This window comes from Puma concolor, chromosome A1 (assembly GCF_028749965.1).
Source record: "Puma concolor isolate L17-30 chromosome A1, mPumCon1.1.hap2, whole genome shotgun sequence".
Classification (NCBI taxonomy): Eukaryota; Metazoa; Chordata; class Mammalia; order Carnivora; family Felidae; genus Puma; species Puma concolor.
In genome coordinates this window covers 64,127,187-64,147,439 of record NC_141667.1, presented here as the reverse complement: position 1 = coordinate 64,147,439, position 20,253 = coordinate 64,127,187, and the positions used below count along the sequence as shown (strand labels likewise).

Sequence of the window (20,253 nt, the reverse complement as noted above, 5' to 3'; positions counted from 1 at the left end):
ATGACTGACTTGTGTATTTCTTTATGTGATTTACATAGACGCAGCTTGTGGGAAGACATTCCAGGGGCATGAACGGGTTTCACAGGGAGAAGCTCCCCACCCGTGTCCCTCCCAGGTCCATACTTCCCCTCCAGAGACGGCAGGTGCATACACAAGCATGTAAGGTCCTACCTGTGTCTTTGGCTGGGACACGCTCCGCCCCTCTAACTGTCCCCAGGAGAGGTTCCTGGAGAGAAGACTGGTGGCAGGCTTAGGAGCTCTGAGTGGCCGGCAGGTTGTACGTATGGGCCTGGGGGTGGAGGCGATGGGCAAAATCCAACCAGCCACCTTGCAGTTAGAGTCAAAGACACGCAATGACCAGTTAAGAGGAGGTAACCTGTTCTGAGCGCTTGCCACATGCAGGCCACTAACAGCCACCCCCGAGGTCACCCGAGGTCATCCAGCGACCAGTGTCAGAGGTGAGAGTCCAACCCTGCTCTGTTCACTTCCAAAACCCAGCTGCTTTCCCCATTTGTGTTGCAGGAAAATACACATGACATAAAATTTACCATCTGAACCATCTTTAAGTGTCCCGTTCAGTAAGATCAGGTTCATTCACATTGTTCCACAACCACCACCGCCATCCATCTCCAGAAATTGTGCATCTTCCCAAGCTGAAACTCTGTCCCTACCAACTCCACATTCCTCCTCTCCCCGCCCCCCACCCCCCCCCCCCCGTGACCACCTGCTACTTCCTGTCTCTACAGGAAGTTCCAGGCCCCCACCCCACCCCCACAACCTTGTATAAGTGGAGCCATACCGTGCTTGTCCTCCGTGACTGGCCTGGTTCACCCAGTGCGACCATCTCATCTCTCCATCTTTGTCGGGTTTTGCCAGTTGTCCCAGCTCCACGCTGCACAGTGAAAGGACACAGTTCAGAATCACACATTGCACTTAGTTGCCACATCTCTTTTGTCTCCTCCAATCAGCAGGAGTCTCTCTTTAAGACTACAGGCCAGAGGGCGCCTGAGCGGCTCAGTTGGTTGGGTGTCCAACTTCGGCTCAGGTAGTGATCTCACGGTTGGTGGGTTCGAGCCCCGCGTCGGGCTCTGTGCTGACAGCTCAGAGCCTGGAGCCTGCTTCGGATTCTGTGTCTCCCTCTCTCTGTGGCCCTCCCCCACTCACACTCTGTCTCTCTCTACCTCTCAAAAATAAATAAAAATGTAAAAAAAAAAAAAAAAATTAAGACTACAAGCCAGATCTTTGGTAGAATATCTCTTCAGGTCTGACGACTGCTTAGGATTAGCTTTCAATTCTGCTTTCTCCTGTCCCAATTTATTGGTCCACATGTTTATTTCTGTCTGTATGGACCCATGGATTCCTGTTTCACTCAACGTTTTGTACAATCTGGTGCCGTCATTACCTCTTTCGGTGTCGGATTGTCCCAGATTTGGCTGCTGGGCAGCGTTTCAGGCCAGCTTTTGCATCCGTGTCACATCCCTCCATCTGTCCTTGGCCACCTGCTTACTTTCTGACACAAGGAGGTGGTCGAGGCTTATCTCGTGCTTTTCCTGCTCCTGCCCTGGAATCTGCCGTTTCTCCAAGAAGCCTGATTCCTTTGTCTGGTATTTAAAAGTCAAATCTGGGGGCGCCTGGCTGGCTCGGTTAAGTGTCCCACTTCGGCTCAGGTCATGATCTCGTGGTTCATGGGTTCGAGCCCCACGTCGGGCTCTGTGCTGACAGCTCAGAGCCTGGAGCCTGCTTCGGATTCTGTGTCTCCCTCTCTCTCTGCCCCTCCCCCGCTCACGCTCTGTCTCTCTCTCTCTCTCAAAAACAAATAAGCATTGAAAAAAATAATTAAAAAAAGAAAAGTCAACTCTGGATGTGCCACTACTCCCAGACCCTCTAGGGGTTCGTTCGAGTTTCTCTCCTTCCCTTAAGCGTCATTCTTTCTCTAGCCTCTCCCACTAACCTCAATACATTTGCACTGGAACAGTCCCCTCTACATAGAACCTCCTCCTGCCATAGCCAACACCCCGCTCCCAGACAGATGGCCTCCCACCTGTTCAGGCTCTGACACCCCATACTGGTCTACCGCCCCCTGTGCCCATCTCCACGGACGCTTACCTAGTGGCTCAGTAACCGTTTGTAAACCCCTGACCTGAGCCCTGCTGAAAGGTCACATGGTATGAACAGACAAGTCCTTCCTGAATCGGAACCAGCCAGGGGTGGTGACAATGAAGAAATGGCTAACGTAGTGAATCATCACCATGTGACAGCCCCTGCCAGGCAGGGCAGGTGACTTGGCTGTCTTCGGGCTTGGCTACAAGAGGAGACGGCAGAGTCACCTCCTGGAGAGTGCCGTAGAGCAGTGAGAGAGCAGGTTTTGGGGGTCAAGCTAGCCCTCTGCGTTCTCTCTGTTCACGTTATTTTATTGCGTCCATCCCACCGCCCATCCGCCTTTCATGTCTATTGCTATGGCTCCGTGTCAGCCACTCGGGTCGCAGGCCGCCTGTCTTCCTGATGGCTGCCCAGGACTCATTCTTCATTCCCCCAGCAAGGCCCCCTCAAGCATACCCAGCAGGTTGGGGGAAAGGCTTTGCAGCCACGTGCGCGAGCGGTAGAGACCAACAGAAACTTATTTATAGTCCATAAGTTACTAACAAAGTCCATAAATCTTACTGAGTTCATTCCAAGCACAAATCTCCCCACAGAGGCTTGGGCAGGGGTGGATGGAAACAAAGTGAACATTATTGGACAAAACCCCCGTAGGAGGAGAACCGTAATACGTCATTCCACTTCCGCTCGTTAAGCCTATGCCGGGAACACCCTGTGGATGGAAGTTGTAAACCACTGCCATCAGACCTGGAGACCCAGGCCCACCTCTCTCCTGCCTTGGCCCGGCCTCCCGCCTCCCTGCAAGACGACATCTGCACAGCTGACATCGGTAAAGTGGTCCTTTACTATCAGCAAAGCCTGTGGCCCCAACCCTCACACAGGACTCTAGGGAGACAGGCCGGACCACTCGGGGGGCTGCTTGCCCAAGCCAGTTCTGGGTTGACATGACCTTGAGCCGAAATCAGCTTTAAGAAGGCCAGCTGTGGGGCACCTGGGTGGCTCAGCCGGTCGAGCGTCTGACTCTCGAGTTCGGCTCAGGTCGTGGTCTTATGGTTTGTGGGTCTGAGCCCCAAATTGGACTTCGTGCTCATGTGGGGCCTGCTTGGAACTCCCTCTCTCTGCCCCTTCCCCTGCTCGCACGTGCCCTTTCTTCCTCTCCCTCTCAAAATAAACTTTTAAAAAATTAAAAAAAAAAAAAAAAAAAAAGTCCAGTTCTGCCTGTTTCCCTCGGTCTAAACCCTCCTCCTGGAACGTGTCAGGCCGGTAAGGTGCAAGGTGTCCCCTTTCCCACCTGGGGCAGAAGAGAGAGAGGGTGTGCAGCAAGAGAGCACGTGGGACCCCAGTGCTGGAGCCCAGGACATGTCAGGCCAGAGAAAGCCCCATGCCGGGTGACCATGAGGGAGGGAGGGACAAGAGAAATGGAGAGGACTCTTCCAGAGGCAGTAGAACAAGGTCTTCCTCTCCTTATTTGCCTCCCACTCAGGAAAGAAAGAAGAGGAAGATGCCCAGCCTGCCCTCAGGGTGCAGAGCCAGCTCTGTGTCACTCTAATCTCAGGAGACGGGCAGAGAAAGGTGATAAACGAGAGCACTGCACCTGAGTGTGGACCGGTATCTCCACGTGAGCCCCGTGGCCCAACAAGGGCCCTGGAATTTGACCAGTCCCTGCAGCATTCGTCCCCTGGCGAGTGGGGGTGTCCTTAGTGGGATCAGACCCAGGGCAGACTGGCCCAGGGAGACAGGAGCAGACCTTCTGCAAATCTGCCCAGAGTTGTAAAAACCAGAAACAGGAGGTGTGCAGTTCCTGGCCATTGCCTTGGGGACGGTTTTTGAGGGCCCTGATATGGCAATGGCCGTGGACTTGGGGCCCATCCATTTGTGAGGAGTGATACAACCACATCCTCGAGGGACAAGGCACCCCAACCTCTACCTGTGTTATCTGGCAGCTTTTCTTGCTCTGTGGGCTCTGAGATGTGGCACTCTTGTCATGGCCGGGCTGTGTGGGATCAGGAGAGGAAAGGGCAGAGGAAGAAGGAGAGGAGGGGGAAGGGGGAGAAGGAGAGGAGGGGGAGAGGGAGAAGGAGAGGAGGAGGGAGAAGGAGAGGAGGAGGGAGAAGGAGAGGAGGAGGGAGAAGGAGAGGAGGAGGGAGAAGGAGAGGAGGAGGGAGAAGGAGAGGAGGAGGGAGGAGAGGAGGAGGGGGGAGGAGAGGAGGAGGGAGGAGGAGAGGAGGAGGGAGAAGGAGAGGAGGAGGGAGAAGGAGAGGAGGAGGGAGAAAGAGAGGAGGAGGGAGAAGGAGAGGAGGGGAAGAGGGAGAAGGAGAGGAGGGGGAAGAGGGAGAAGGAGAGGAGGGGGAGAAGGAGAGGAGGAGGGAGAAGGAGAGGAGGAGGGAGAAGGAGAGGAGGAGGGAGAAGGAGAGGAGGAGGGAGAAGGAGAGGAGGAGGGAGAAGGAGAGGAGGAGGGAGAAGGAGAGGAGGAGGGAGAAGGAGAGGAGGAGGGAGAAGGAGAGGAGGAGGGAGAAGGAGAGGAGGAGGGAGAAGGAGAGGAGGAGGGAGAAGGAGAGGAGGGGGAAGAGGGAGAAGGAGAGGAGAGGGAGAAGGAGAGGAGGGGGAGAAGGAGAGGAGGGGGAGAGGGAGAGGAGGAGGAAGAAGGAGAGGAGGAGGGAGAAGGAGAGGAGGGGGGAGGGGGAGAGGGAGAGGAGAGAAGGGGGCAGAGGGAGAAGGAGAGGAAGGGGAAGAGGAAGAGGAAACAGCAGAGAACAGGAAGCTCAGAAACTAGCCCCCCCCCCATCACTTAGCCAGACTCTGCATCATTTATTGAAAGAGAAGTTTTCTGGGAGCACCGCGCAGGAGAACATAGTAAGCGCTCATTAAGTACTGCTATCACCCCTCGTAGTGGTGGCATAGTAGCAGAAGCTGTCGGTGATTCATTCAACCACGAAACACCCCAGGACACAGAGCAGCCATCATTGCCCCCATTTTACAGATGAAGCCCGGGGTGGGAAGCAACCTGGCCCCCGTGGCCCCACAGCCCCGAGGGTGGCAGAGCCAGAACAAAGGCTTGTCTGCTACGGCAGGTCCCCGGAGCCCAGCCCAAGGCACGGACTTGATCCGGCCAGCAGGCTCCAAGAGACCCGGCGACAGGGGAGAGAGAGATGGGAGATGCGGGCACAGACACAGCAGGGGCGTGCGAGAGAGGAGGCGGGGGATCTGAGGGGAAGGGGGTCAGAAGCAGGCTCACCTGCCGGAGAGGATAGGACAGGCGCAGGAAAGGAAGTGGAGAGAGGCCCTCGGAATTTGAGGGTCTGCAGCCGCCATCCGAGCTCTGGAGTGAAGGCCGCCTGGGTTCGTCCACCACGTGGACCCCTCAGTAGCTGGGCGACCTTGGGCAAATCCCTCCTCACCCTCGGAGCCTCCACTGTCGTCCTCAGTAAAATGGGGGAAAGGGCACTCCAGTCCCTCCTTCACAGGCCGCGGGGGTACGGCGGGTGGGGGGGGGGGGGACACGCAGCTCTCAGTCATGGCTTGTCAGACCCAGTGAGACGGGTGAGCCTAGGGCAGAGGTGGAGGCCAGACGCCTGTCCTCCTCGGACACGTTCCATGCAGCATGCCGGAAGGGGGAGCCGGGGGACCTGTCTACCTGGAAGACAGGGCGGGCGGGAACATCGTGCATTTTCCTAGAGGAAAAGTGTCAGAGGAGACCCTCCCTCACCTTTCGGAGGAGCTAGGTGCTAGGAGCTAGCCCCAGCTCCGTCGCTCCCTCCCTGTGTGACCACGAGCCAGTCATGGGTCCCCTCTGAACCTCAGTCTCCTTATCTATAAAACTGCTTTGAGGACGACAGATAATCTTAAACAGCAACTGTTAGTATTAAGTTTACCTGGGGAGGCAAAGTAACAGCGGGGGGGGGGGGGGGGGAGGGGGATGCACTAGACCTTCAGAGAGATCAGGGCTCAAACCCCAGCTCTCCAAAAAGGCAGTCAAGCAGCCAGAGGCAAGTTTCTCAGCCTCTCTGTGGTGCGAATAACTGCGAAGATGCATGTGAAGCCCTTAGCACAGTCTAGTAGGTAGTAAGGACTTAAACCATGGTAGCTGCCTGCCTGTTTCCCTCTCAGCCCGAGCCTGATCCGGGCCTGAACTTGCCTTCTATCTCACCCCGCTTTTGTCCCCAGATTTTCAGCCAAGTGTGGCCTGAAAGCTGTCTTTGTGGGGCAGCCAGCCGCCCAGGCCCAACCGCAGCTCGGGTCTCATCAGTGCCACTGCTATAAACAGACAGAAGCATTGTAAGTAAACAACCACTCCCCGGTGGCCCTGAAGGCCGCTGGCCTCTCGAGAGGGGGTTTGGAGGGTGGCAGTCTCGTTTGATTCAAATAACACTCAGACCTAAGGGCAGGGTGGGCCGTGAAAGCCCCCCCCGGCCAGGCAGAGCCCCAGTGGGGTGCAGAAAGCCAGAGGGCATCCAGGCGCTGTCCCTGACTTCTGTCTCGCCCACCCTCAGTGGGGCCTTGCCACCCCTGCCCTGGGTCCTTTCTTCTCACTGAGCTGTGCCCTCCCCGCAGTGAGGAGCTGCCACTCAGGGCACCCACTCGCCTCATCCCCAGGCGTGACCACACAGCTGTACCAACAGCAGCGCACGCCCCGGGGCACCTTACCCACGCCGTCTGAGACCTTCACCGGCCCAAGGCGAGGGGTGCCATCACAGGTAAAGAGGCTCCCTCCTGGTAAAACGGCTAGCCCCAAATCATAGGGCTGGGGTGAGATAACTGGAATCGGAATCCACGTCTCGGTGTCGGCCGTGCTCCACGCTGGAAAATCACTTCTACCTGCCCTGGAGGCAGTCCTCGAAGCTTCGAGGGCTCAACCTTACCCTTCTTTCACCAGGGCAAGCGCACACTCAAACGACCACCCCCCCCACACACACACACACCCTGCCAAACAAACAAACAAACAAAAAAAGCCAAGCGTGTTTGCTGAATGACTACAAATGGACCCAGAAACCAGAATGCAAACGGCAGAGGTTTCTCCGGGGGAGGGGGGCGGGTTGCACACGCACCAGTGCTCCGCACGCTGTTTCACAAGCACCAATGCATCCCACCCTCAGAACCACCTGAGAGGGTTGGGGGGTCTGATTCTCGCTTTACAGCGGAAGAAACGGAGGACAGAGGACAGAGGTGAAGTGACGGGCCCGAGGCGCACGTTCTTAAGAGGCAGGGCTGAGTGCGTTCCTGGGGCTGGGGTCCTGATGCCTCACTCAGCCCCTCTGTGCGGTGAGGACCACAGGGTGGCAGGCCCCCTTGGAGGGGACCCCCAGAGGCTGTCCCTTCTGGGTGACCAGCGCCCCCTGTGGATGTGGCACAGCGCTGGAGATCATCGTGAGTCTGCTCAGTAAATGGATGCACAGATAAACAGATTACTTCCTGGACTCCCTTCGAGTTGTAGAAGCATAGTATACATGCTAAAAGCATGGACCCCAAAGCCACACTGCCTGGGTACCTCAGGGTTCTCATCTGTACAACAGGTTATATATATTTATGAATTTATAACTCTATGGCTGTCTCAATTTGTTTTTGGAGCAAGTCACGGTTATGTGTGCCTTTTTTTTTTTTTTAAATGAAACTATTTAACGTTTATTTATTTTTGGGACAGAGAGAGACAGAGCACGAATGGGGGAGGGGCAGAGAGAGAGGGAGACACAGAATTGGAAACAGGCTCCAGGCTCTGAGCCATCAGCCGAGAGCCTGACGCGGGGCTCGAACTCACAGACCGCGAGATCGTGACCTGGCTGAAGTCGGACGCTTAACCGACTGCGCCACCCAGGCGCCCCTATGTGTGCCTTTAAAAGTATGCATTTACTAAGTTGGTATCTGACCACACTGATGTAAGCATTACCTCTTATATCTGGTTTTATATAAGAGATTGAGTTCAGGCGTTGATCCATACCATTTGTGGGGGAGGGGTCCCCAAGTAGTCTTGGCACTTTGAGCCACTTTGCCTTCCTTCTGTTTCAGGCGAAATGACCTGAAGGGGGTAATTTTAAATGCCAAAGCTGCGAATGTTCTGTGTTGCTAGGGAAAAGCTCAGAGCAAGCTTCTCGGACGCCCCAGGGCCAAGATAAAAATGGAAATGACTAGTGGGCGCTAGAAAAGCGCCTTGCCCAGAAGGGAGCTTGGAGCTCAGAGCGCGTCAGGGTGTGGAGAACTGTCCCCTCCCGAGAGCCGAGGAAGGGCCTGCAAGGCTTTGCCAAGGGACACGGCGGAGACCAAAGGCGAACTCCTTCACTCCATACACGTCCCCTGTGCCTCTGGAGCCAGGCCCTGCTGTCACTCACAAAGCGTCACCCCTGTGTTTGGGGAGCTCACTTTTCGACAAGGTACACAGATGCAGAAATGAGACAGCGTAGCAGGACCTCCCAAGCACGCCATGGCCCTGCTTTCAGTTCCGCACATGGAAGGATGGAGAAAATGTCCCCCACCAGGACCCACCCGGGAGGACATTTTATTTCTTTGAAAGAAATATTTTGACAGAATGACTGGGATGGTGAGACCCTCAGCTCATGTTCACATGAAAAGGATACGACTTAACAGTACAGGGACAGGGAGACAAGGAAAGGAATGTGTCTTCTCCCAAGGGAAAGGGGAGTAAAAACTAGATAAGAGACATGGGAAAGCTGGGGACCCCCGGGACGAAGGGCCAGAGAGAGACAGCCCAGCAGGAGGATGACCAAAGAGAACATGAGAGAAGGGAATCTTTAGGGCTTTTTATTGTGGAGAGCACCATGGCACCCCAGGCCTCCGGCCCATGTACCGAATCTTGGATAAGTTTGCAGTCACCACTGCTGTCACCGTGTGAGTGGATGACTTTGAGAGCTCTCAGAGGGGCTGGGTGCGTTTTGCTTTTGCAGTAACAGCTACCCTATGCCAGGCATTATTCTACGTATGTGACGCAACTGACACATTTAATCCTCGTGACAATTTTGTAAGGTTAATCCTATTATCACCCCCCATTTTCCAGGGGAGGAAAGTGAGGCACAAAGAGAACAAAGAACCTTCCCCGAGGCTCACAGTTCCTGGGCAGCAGACCCAGGATCCAGCCCAGGCCAGCCCGGCTTTAGGCCTGGGAAAAAGGACCCCTGTCCCAGGCCACACATTTCAGAGGCTCCCGCTCTGTTCCTCCTCTGACCATGCCTGTCCCCGCAGGGCAAGGACCACGGACGTGCCCACCTGGATCCCATGTTCTTCTCTTCCCCCTACTGTTAGACCCACGGCCTGGGTACTCAGTATGCCAGAACTCCCTTCCCAAACGGCTCTGTCAGGTAAGACCGGGGTGACCCTGATCAAAGTATGCTGAAAGGAATGGACACGGGGAGCTCCACAGTGTCCATTCCGGCCGACACGCAGTGAGAAACTCACTCTGTCCGTCTGCTCGAGCTGCCATCACAAACTGCCACGGACTGGTGGCTTAAGCAACAGAGATTTATTTTCTCACAGTTCTGGAGGCTGGAAGTCCAAGGTCAGGGTGCCAGCGTGGTCACATTCTGGGGAGGGCCCTCTTCCCAGTTTGCAGACAGCCACCTTCTCGCTGCGTCCTCACATGGCTTTTTCTCAGTGCTTCACTGAGGAAGACAGACCTCAGACTCCCTGGTGCCTCTTCCTATAAGGGCCCTAATCCTATCAGATCAGGGCCCTCACTAACCTTAGTCACTTCTACAAAGGCCCTATATCTCCAAATATGGTCATGTTGGGGTTTAGAGCCTCAACGTACGAATTTGGCAGGGGAGGGTGGGAGGGAACAGGGCCAAAACATTCAGTCCATAATGCTTACCAGGAAAAACACGGGAGTCTTGGTGGTGGGTGATTCAGGCGCAGCACCCGAAAGCTGGTGGACGCTGCTTGGGGTTTCATTTGGGGGAATGATATCCAAACATGAAACAAGGGACTGGACTCTGGAGCCTGCGTGTGGAACATCACTGCAGGAACAGCAATACAGAAGAGGAACTTCCTCCCCTCCACAGGGCTGTGCAAGCTGGTGTTCAATGGTGCCACCTTGTGGCGCAGAGAGGCAAGAGCAAGAAGGGATTTGACTCCCCAGTTCCCTCTGCATCTGGTATTTCAGAAGCAGGACAACAGAAAGCCCTGGGTTTTTGGAAAAATCAAAAGCAAGATATTACACTTTATCACAACAGAGTTTGAGGGGGAGGGAGCATTCAAGTGATTAACTAGAAGAAATATGACTAGATTTGTACCCTAAGCTATTGGTATAACTCCTATCGGTTCCACAGGAAATGAACCTATCGGCGTAGCTGTTTAGCAGCTTCATAAGAAAGTTTTGTAGGGGCGCCTGGATGGCCAGTCGGTTGAGCATCTGACTTCGGCTCAGGCCGGGATCTCACAGTTCATGAGTTCGAGCCCCGTGTCGGGCTCTGTGCTGACAGCTCAGAGCCTGGGGCCTACTTCCGATTCTGTGTCTCCCTCTCTCTCTGCCCCATCCCCACTCATGCTCTCTGTCTTAAAAAAATAAAACATTAAAAAATAAAAAGAAGTTTTGTAGCCATTCAGACTGGCTACTCTTTTAATACATTCACAGCACACAAGAGCATAGGCACAGCTAAATATCCAGAGTGTATGGTGAGCCTTTAGCGGTTCTCTCATAAAATAAAATGCTTGAAATGCTTTTTAAAAGCGAAAACCCAAGACAGAGCCATTGTCTAAGGTCTAACTGGGGCAAATTACCATGTTCAGATTTGTGCGACCGGGATCCCTAAAAACGGTATCAATCTTGGGGCACCTGGGTGGATCAGTCGGTTAAGCGTCCGACTCTTGATTACAACTCAGGTCATGATCTCATGGTTCGTGAGTTGGAGCCCTGCACGGGGGCTCTGCGCTAACCCAACTTGGGAATCTCTGTCTCCCTCTATCTGTGCCTCTCCCCTGATGATCTCTCTCTCTCTCTCTCTCTCTCTCTCTCTCTCTCAAAATAAATAAATACACATTTAAAAAACCATATCAGGGGCGCCTGGGTGGCGCAGTCGGTTAAGCGTCCGACTTCAGCCAGGTCACGATCTCGCGGTCCGTGAGTTCGAGCCCCGCATCGGGCTCTGGGCTGATGGCTCAGAGCCTGGAGCCTGTTTCCGATTCTGTGTCTCCCTCTCTCTCTGCCCCTCCCCTGTTCATGCTCTGTCTCTCTCTGTCCCAAAAATAAATAAAAAACGTTGAAAAAAAAATTAAAAAAAAAACAACCATATCGATGATCTGTTGAAAAGCAGGCTTTAAAAAAAAAAAAGTAATGGTTTATAACAACAAGACACCCCTACATACCTATTAGAATGACCAAAATCCAAAACACTGACCCCCAAATGCTGGTGAGGATGTGAAGCGACAGGAACTCTCATTCATTGCTGGTGCGGATGCAAAATGGTACAGCTACTTTGAAAGCCGGTTTGGCTGCTCCTTACAAAACTAAACATAATTTTACCATACAATCCCACGATAGCGCTCCTTAGGTATTTGCCCAAAGGAGTTGAAACCTTATGTCTACACAAAAACCTACCCGCAGCTGTTTATAGCAGCTTCATTCTTAATTGCCAAACCTTGGGAGCGACCAAGATGTTCTCCAGTAGGTGGGTGGATAAACAAACAAACTGCGGTGCATCCAGAAACTGGAATATTATTCAGTGCTAAAAAGAAGTGAGCTGTGAAGTCATGAAAAGACATGAAGGGAACTTAAATGCAGATCATTACATGCAAGAAGCCAATCTGCAAAGGCTACACAGTGCATGATTCTAACTAGGTGATATTCCGGGCAAGGCAAAACTACGGAGACCATGAAAAGATCAGAGGTGGGGCGCCTGGGTGGCTCAGTCGGTTGAGCGTCCCACTTCGGCCCAGGTCATGATCTCACGGCTCGGGAGTTCGAGCCCCGCGTCAGGCTCTGGGCTGATGGCTCAGAGCCTGGAGCCTGTTTCCGATTCTGTGTCTCCCTCTCTCTCTGCCCCTCCCCTGTTCATGCTCTGTCTCTCTCTGTCCCAAAAATAAATAAATGTTGAAAAAAAAATTTAAAAAAGAAAAAAGTAGTAGCAATGTAGAATCGTTGAGTCGTTTTTTTAAGAGTCAGGAGCTGGAGCTCCGCGTCAGAAGAGGAAACATATTCTCCACCATTCACTCTTTAATTTTGGTAATTCACTGTTGTGCAAATATCACGTAGACATCATTTCATGTCACCCTTTCCCGCAATTATAGAGACTGAGCAGCAGAGAGGTTCCAGTGAATTGTCCAAGGTCAAATAGTAAGTAATGATAGATGTAGGAGTCCAACCCAGTTTTGCCACCACTCAGCCTGTCTCTCCGTAAAGAGGACGTGAAGCCTGCAGCAGGCGTTAGGAAAAGTCTGAAAGTTGATTTCAGATACCTGCTAGGAAGGCAATGGCTCGTCTGACATCTCGATTCGGGATTCAGGAATGCAGACACAGTACTTAGTCCTAAACCTGTCTACGGACAACCACCAGAGAATACTTTCTGTCCAGTTGCAAGGGATTCGTGCCCAAGACACATGAACTCAGCAAGAAACTGCATCTCATGCCTCAGAGTCTGCAGGCAGCCCAAGAACATAGCAACCGAGAATACGATATCTCCTGTAGCCCCCATGCCGACGTGTGGGCGGAGCTCATGGCCTGACTCCGGCAGCACTAAGGAAGCATTATGTGACTGTAACAAATGGAAAAATCCATATTTCCTTCTGGAAATAAATCTCAGCCCTTAGGTGACACCAAGTCCACTGGCAGGGACTCCATGACCTTGGGCAGGCGCTCGCTGAACTCCCCGAGACATTCATAGCATAATCAAAAGGACACACACGTCAGTGCCCATAAAGCTTCCCCGGGGTGGGGGAGAGACAAACTTTGGCAACGGTGGCATTTTATTAGATGGCTGCCCCGTACAGTAAAAATAACCTTTGCATTTAGTAGCCAGATCTTTTTTTTTTTTCCAAATTGCTTTTGCCTTTCATTAAACAGCCCAATCCAGAAGAGTCTTTCCTTTCATCACAGAGTGGAAAAATTCTCGGTGGCATTCTCCCAGACCTGGGGCCCACCCACTCACGAGTCCCAAGGGCCCCACACGCCCTGATCAGGTGACTCTGGGGCATTCGCTGCACATCATCTCAGGAGGTCTACGTACACAGCTCAGTTCTGGCCACTCAAAGATGAGAGGAAGGAGGAGAAACACTTTGGGGACCGACAATTTTGTTGTGGTTTTATAACTGACCTTTTTTTTTTTTTCTTTTTTAAACAATCTGCCCAGGGAAAAAGACAGAAAACTTTTCCACTATTGCTTGGGCAGCTCATGAATGCATTAGGTCAAGACTCCCGGGCATGGCGTCACCGTGATGGTACAGCAGAGGCAGCCTGGGGCACCGGCGTCAGGAACACACGGCCCCTCTTTCACGGCGTTTGTGAGGAAGGGAGAGGCCACGCAAGCTCTCCTTCCTCTTGCCCTTCTCCCTGAGGGGCACCAGTTCCTCCTTTTCCCTAAAGGAATCGAAGACCAATTCCACACCTGGAGATATGTCTTCCCTGCCCCACCTCCCCCTCTGGTTAATAACAGATTTTAAACGAATGGTTCCAATCTCCTGTGCAGAGTTCCAAATAACCATGTAGCTACCCTACCTTTGAGGAGGGGGACCAGAACTCCCTGCCATTTGAAGCATGGGCTGCACGTGGTGACTTCCTGCAAAGAGGAGGTATGGCAACAGGGGGAAAGGGTGACCTCACGGAGAAGAAACCTGACAAAGCCTACCTTGGCCGGGCGATGAAAGTCAACAGCAACCGTGAGAAGTCACATTGATGGTATGTTCCCTTGACATGATGTGATGTGAGTGGCATTTTACCTCTGTGGTCTTCCTCCCCAAACCTATAACCTCATTTTACTCATGAGAAAAATAACGGACAAACTCCAGCGAGGGGGGTAGGGGGCATTCTACAAAATGCCTGACCAGTATTCTTTCAACTGTCAAGGTCATCAAAAACCTGATGGAAAAGGAAAATCTGGGAAACTGTCACAGCCAAGAGGAGCCTAAAATGACATGGTCACTAATTGCCATGCAGAGTCCTGGGTGGGACCCTGGAACAGAAAAAAAAGGATACTAGGTAAAGACCAAAGAAATCTGCATTGATATTAGTTAATAACAATGTATCAATGCTTGTTCATTAATTGGGACAGATGCACCACGCTAATATATTAATAATAGGGTCAACTGAGCATGAAATATATGAAAACTCTCTGTATTGCCCTTACAATTTTTCTGTAAATCTAAAACTGAAAATTTAAAGTTTATTTAAAAACAATGAATGGCTTTGGTTTTGCCTCTTGCTCCCCTTGTCTGCCTTCTCCTATGACCTTCTTAGCTGTTCTCACAGTCTACTTGATGTACTTCTGTGCTTATCAGTTTTGCTTCCTCCCTCTGGAGAGATCTATACAAGTTTAGTCCATCAAGCCAGTCATTGACCCAAAGACAGACACACCAGTATCTCCCAGTCCTCCTCAGGCATTCTTAAGGGAGCTCCCAAGGGTCTGGGGCCAACACGTTGTTCAATACTTACCGCACAGCTACTAGGCTAAGTCCGATATTCACAGGAGCTGAAATTCTCCACTGGTTCCTGTTGGAAGTTATGAGTGATAAATCAATCATCATAATAATGATGTTTATGACTTGTGTGACTTGTGTACTGCCAATATCCTGTGGACTGTTTCGAAACGCAGATGATACAGAAGCCCTCGGCCCTATTATAAATCTGCCTAATTTGCCTATTAACATGGAAACAGAATCACGTGACATTTGGCCCTTGGTGACCAACATAATGCTTTCAAAGTTCATCCATGTTGTAACACCTACCAGGTACTTCCTTTTATTGCCAAATAATATTCCATTGTATGGAGACACCGCATTTTGTTATCCATTCATCAGTGTGTGGACTCTTGGGTTATTCCCACTTTTTCCTATTACGGATAATGCTTCCGTGAACATTCGTGTACTGTACTAGTTTTTGTGGGGATATATGTTCCCATTTCTCTTGGATACATCCCAGGACTGGAATTGCTGGATCACATGGTAACTCTCAGTTTAACCCTCTGAGGAATTGCCAAGCTGTTTTCCAAAGTGCTGTGCTATCTCTACTCTCACCAGCTGTCTATGAAGCTTCGAATCTCTCCACCTTCTTTCTAAGACTTGTTCCGATCTACCCCTGATCATAGCCATCCTAGCAGGTATAAAGTCACTGGGGCTTTGATTTGCATTTTCCTGATGACTAATGATGTCGAGCATCTTTTCACGTGCTTATTTGGCCACACGCACACCTTCTTTGGAAAGCTGCCCATCCAAAATGCTTTGTCCATTTTTTAAAAACATTGTTAACGCTTATTTTTATTTTTTATTTTAATTTTCATTTTTTTCATTTTTTCATTTTATTTTATTCATATTTTGCTTTCCTAGAAATAAATCTCGGCCCTTAGGTGACACCGAATCCACTGGCGGGGACTCCATGCCCCTGAACTAACTCCCTGAGACATTCACTGCATAATCAAAGGGACAGACACTTAAGTGCCCATAATTATCCCGCAAGCGGGGGAGGGTCAGAGAGAGAAGGAAACACAGAATCTGAAGCAGGCTCTAGGCTCCGAGCTGTCAGCACAGAGCCCAACACGGGGCTCGAACCCACAAATCACAAGATCATGGCCTGCGCCAAAATCGGACGCTTAACCGACTGAGCCACCCAGGAGTCCCCGCTTTGTCCATTTTGAAACTGGCCTGTCATATTCTTATTGAGTTGTAATGGTTTATATATTCTAAGTGTGAAGTCCCTCATCAAACATATGATTTGCAAAATTTTCATCTCGTTCTGTAGGTTGTCTTTTTTATGTTCTTGTTGATGCCACCTGAAGTGCAGAAGCTTTCAGTTTTAACCTTGTCCAGTTTATTTGTTGTTGCCTACACTTTTGGCGTCATGTCTAAGAAAGTAGGGTCTACTTATGAAGATAAAAAGCTTCTGCATAGCAAAGGAAACAACAAAACTAAAAAGCAACCAACGGAATGGGAAAAGATATTTGCAAATGACATATCGGACAAAGGGCTAGTATCCAAAATCTATAAAGAGCTCACCAAACTCCACACCCGAAAAACAAATAACCCAGGGAAGAAATGGGCAGAAGACATGAATAGACACTTCTCTAAAGAAGACATCCGGATGGCCAACAGGCACATGAAAAGATGCTCAACGTCGCTCCTCATCAGGGAAATACAAATCAAAACCACACTCAGATATCACCTCACGCCAGTCAGAGTGGCCAAAATGAACAAATCAGGAGACTATAGATGCTGGAGAGGATGTGGAGAAACAGGAACCCTCTTGCACTGTTGGTGGGAATGCAAACTGGTGCAGCCGCTCTGGAAAACAGTGTGGAGGTTCCTCAAAAATTAAAGATAGACCTGCCCTATGACCCAGCAGTAGCACTGCTAGGAATTTACCCAAGGGATACAGGAGTGCTGATGCCTAGGGGCACTTGTACCCCGATGTTTATAGCAGCACTCTCAACAATAGCCAAACTATGGAAAAAGCCTAAATGTCCACCAACTGATGAATGGATAAAGAAATTGTGGTTTATATACACAATGGAGTACTACGTGGCAATGAGAAAGAATGAAATATGGCCCTTTGTAGCAACGTGGATGGAACTGGAGAGTGTTATACTAAGTGAAAATAAGCCATACAGAGAAAGACTGATACCATATGTTTTCACTCTTATGTGGATCCTGAGAAACTTAGCAGAAACCCATGGGGGAGGGGAAGGAAAAAAAAAGAGGTTAGAGTGGGAGAGAGCCAAAGCATAAAAGACTCTTAAAAAACTGAGAACTAAGGGTTGATGGGGGGTGGGAGGGAGGGAAGGGTGGGTGATGGGTATTGAGGAGGGCACCTTTTGAGATGAGCACTGGGTGTTGTATGGAAACCAATTTAACAATAAATTTCATCTATTGAAAAAAAAAATAAGAAAGCAGGGTCTAATCCAAGGTTACAAAGATTTATACCTCTGTTTTGTTCTAAGAGTTTTATAGCTCCAGCTCTTCCATTTAGGTCTTTGATTCATTTTAAATTCATTTTTATATATTATGCAAGGTAGGGGTCCAAGTTCATTCTTTTGCATGTGTGTATCCAGTCATCCCAACACCACTTATTGGAAAGATTATTCTCTCTCCAATTTAATTGTCTTGGCAACCCTGTCAGAAATCAATTGACCGTAAATGTGAGGGTTTATTTCTGCAATCTCAATTCTATTCCACTGATGTACATGTCTCTTTATGATGGTACCACACTGTCTTGATTACTATAGCTTTCCAGGAAGTTTTGAAATCAGTAACGGTGAGATTTCTTTTTTTTTTTTTTTTTTAATTTTTTTTCTTCAATGTTTATTTATTTTTGGGACAGAGAAAGAGCATGAACAGGGGAGGGGCAGAGAGAGAGACAGAGCATGAACAGGGGAGGGGCAGAGAGAGAGGGAGACACAGAATCGGAAACAGGCTCCAGGTTCTGAGCCATCAGCCCAGAGCCCGACGCGGGGCTCGAACTCACGGACCGCGAGATTGTGACCTGGCTGAAGTCGGACGCTTAACCGACTGCGCCACCCAGGCGCCCCGTTGTAACGGTGAGATTTCTAACCTTTTCTTTTTTCAAGATTATTTTGGCTACTTGGGGTCCCTTGAATTTCGTATGAATTTTAGAATCTGCTTGTCATTTTCTGCCAAGAAATCACCTGGGTCTGACAGGAATTGCCTTGACTCCGTAGGTCAATTTGGGGAGTATTGCCACCCATATTAGTTTTCTAGAACTGTCATAATAAAGCACCACAAACTGGGTGGCTTAAATAACTGTATCACCTCACAGTTCTGAAGGCTAGAAGTCTGAGGTCAAGGTGTTGACAGGGCTGGTTCATTCTGGGGGCTGTAAGGGAGGATCTGTTCCATTCCTCCCCCCAGCTTCGGTTGTTTTCTGGCAATCTTTGGCATCCCTTGTCTTGTAAATGCATCACTCTGATCTCTGCCTTCGTCTTCACATGTTGTGAAGATGTCCTTTTATAAAGACACCTGTCATATTGGAATAGGCCCACTCTAATGATCTCATCTACACTTAATCATCTGCAAAGATCCTATTTCCAAATACGGTCACATCACAGGTACTGGAGTTTAAGATTTCAACATCTTTTGGGGGAAACACAACTCAATCTGTAACACCATCTTAATTAACAATGTTAGGTCTTCTGATCCATGAACATGAGATGTCTTTCCATTTATTTGCGACTTCTTCAATTTCTTTCAACAACGTTTTGTAGTTTTCAAAGTATAGGTTTTATACTTGGTTAAAATTTTTCTTGGTATTTGATTCTTTTTGATGCTATTATTGTCAATGAAATTTTTCTCAATGTAATTTGCACTTTACTCATTGCTACTATATCAAAATAAAATTGACTTTTGTACCTTGATCTTGTATCCTGCAACCACGCTGAGCTTATTTATTGCTTCTAATAGTTTTTTAGTGTATTCCTTATGTCATTCTATCTGCAAAGAGATAGTTTTATTTCTTCTGCTTCTATCAGGATGCCTTTCTTTCATTTTCTTCCCTATTACTTTTCTTTTGCCCTGATTTCTACATCATTTTTTTCTTTCTTCTTCGTGTGGTACATACTTCCGTAAGCCATCCCAAATCATTTTGTAAAAGATGGGATATAAATTAACACATTTAAAAATAAAGCTCATACTCTATTAATACAATCTGGTTTTTTTTTTCAATTCACCCAGAAGCCCTGAATTTTGACAATGAATCTTCCTTGATTTCACTGAATTTTTAGAGGCCAAAAAAAAAAAAAAAACAATCCAAAATTCCTGATGATCTAGCAACTTAATTATCTACCAAATATCGAAGGATGATGATATCAACCATAATCCTTCAAAATGATGCTTTGCAAGAAGGGCAATGTACAAATATATTTCATCGTATAAAAACACACTAACTTTTTTTAAGTATTATAAACAGTACCAGATTATCAGGTCTTTAAGAAAACTCTAGGGACTGCAAATTCACAAAGTGGTCTGTGACAGGTGGTGAGTGCAAGTTCATTGTTTAATGTCTTTCTTTGCCTTCTCCCAGGGCAGACCTGTGTCTTGGCTTCATTTCTAGCTCCAGCACTGGTACTGTCCCTGACATATAATGAGTATTTAGTGAATATTGGTCAATTCTAATTCAGATGAGCTGATTTGTTATCTCTTAAGAAGAACATTTCAATGTATTTCTGATCTCAAATGATTTTAACTCTGAAAACATATTAATACTTCCATAACAATTTTAATGGTGGCTAAGTTGACCAGGTGTACACCACTTCTAGGCTGTGGAACAAACGAATGGGAAAGTAAATTCCCTCCTGTTACTCGTCAGCTGCACGGACTCTGCACTGGTATTCTCCAAGGATCAATCGGCCTCCCCCTCCCCACCCACAGGGCTGATGCTGCATGGGCAGATCCAGGAATTTTCTTCTTTGCCCAGAAGAACGGCAGGAGGGTTCAGTTCATGGGACACCGTATATTTCTATGCCACTAAGCCTCATCATTGCTAAGTGCAAGGGCTTTCATGATTTATTGCCTTTTATCCTTATCCTAGTTATTTATTGCTGGGCAACAAAAGGGCCCCAAACTTAGTGATGTTATTATCCTATCACATTTTGTGAATCAGGAATTTAGCAGGACACATCTGTGTGATTCTTCTGCCCCATGTGACATCCACTAAGGTCAGTCATAATCAGTTTAGGAGGGCTGGTCTAGAGGATCCAAGAAGGCTTTAATTATATATCTGGTGACTTTGCGGGGTGGGGGCTGGCTGGAAGGCTGGGATCAGTTAGGATCATGAACCAGAGTGCCTAAACATGGCCTCTCCAACTTTGGGGCACTCAGAGTAGTTGATTTATTGCATGACAGCTCAGAGCTCCCAGAGACAAACTTCCACGAGAGAGGGGGTAGAAACTACCAATCTCTTAAGACCCACGTTTGGAAACTGACACCACATCACTTCTGCCATATTCTATCGGCCAGTCAGAAGGCCACCCAGAGGTATAGGCCCCATCTCTGGACGAATGC

The 20,253-nt window shown here is 49.4% G+C and overlaps 1 long non-coding RNA gene across 8 annotated transcripts in view; it reads right to left on the bottom strand.

Annotated features, from left to right (window-relative positions):
• The window catches only part of LOC147584200 (uncharacterized), a 315,495-nt gene that overhangs the window by 62,417 nt on the left and 232,825 nt on the right, over positions 1-20,253 (bottom strand). For 3 of the 8 annotated variants that reach the window (XR_015255215.1, XR_015255201.1, XR_015255261.1), the window contains exons 1-2: positions 1,403-2,100; positions 800-892 (exon numbers count right to left, since the gene is read on the bottom strand). This is a non-coding gene — a long non-coding RNA (uncharacterized LOC147584200). The other 5 variants (XR_015255254.1, XR_015255273.1, XR_015255222.1 and 2 more) reach the window with 4 other exon arrangements.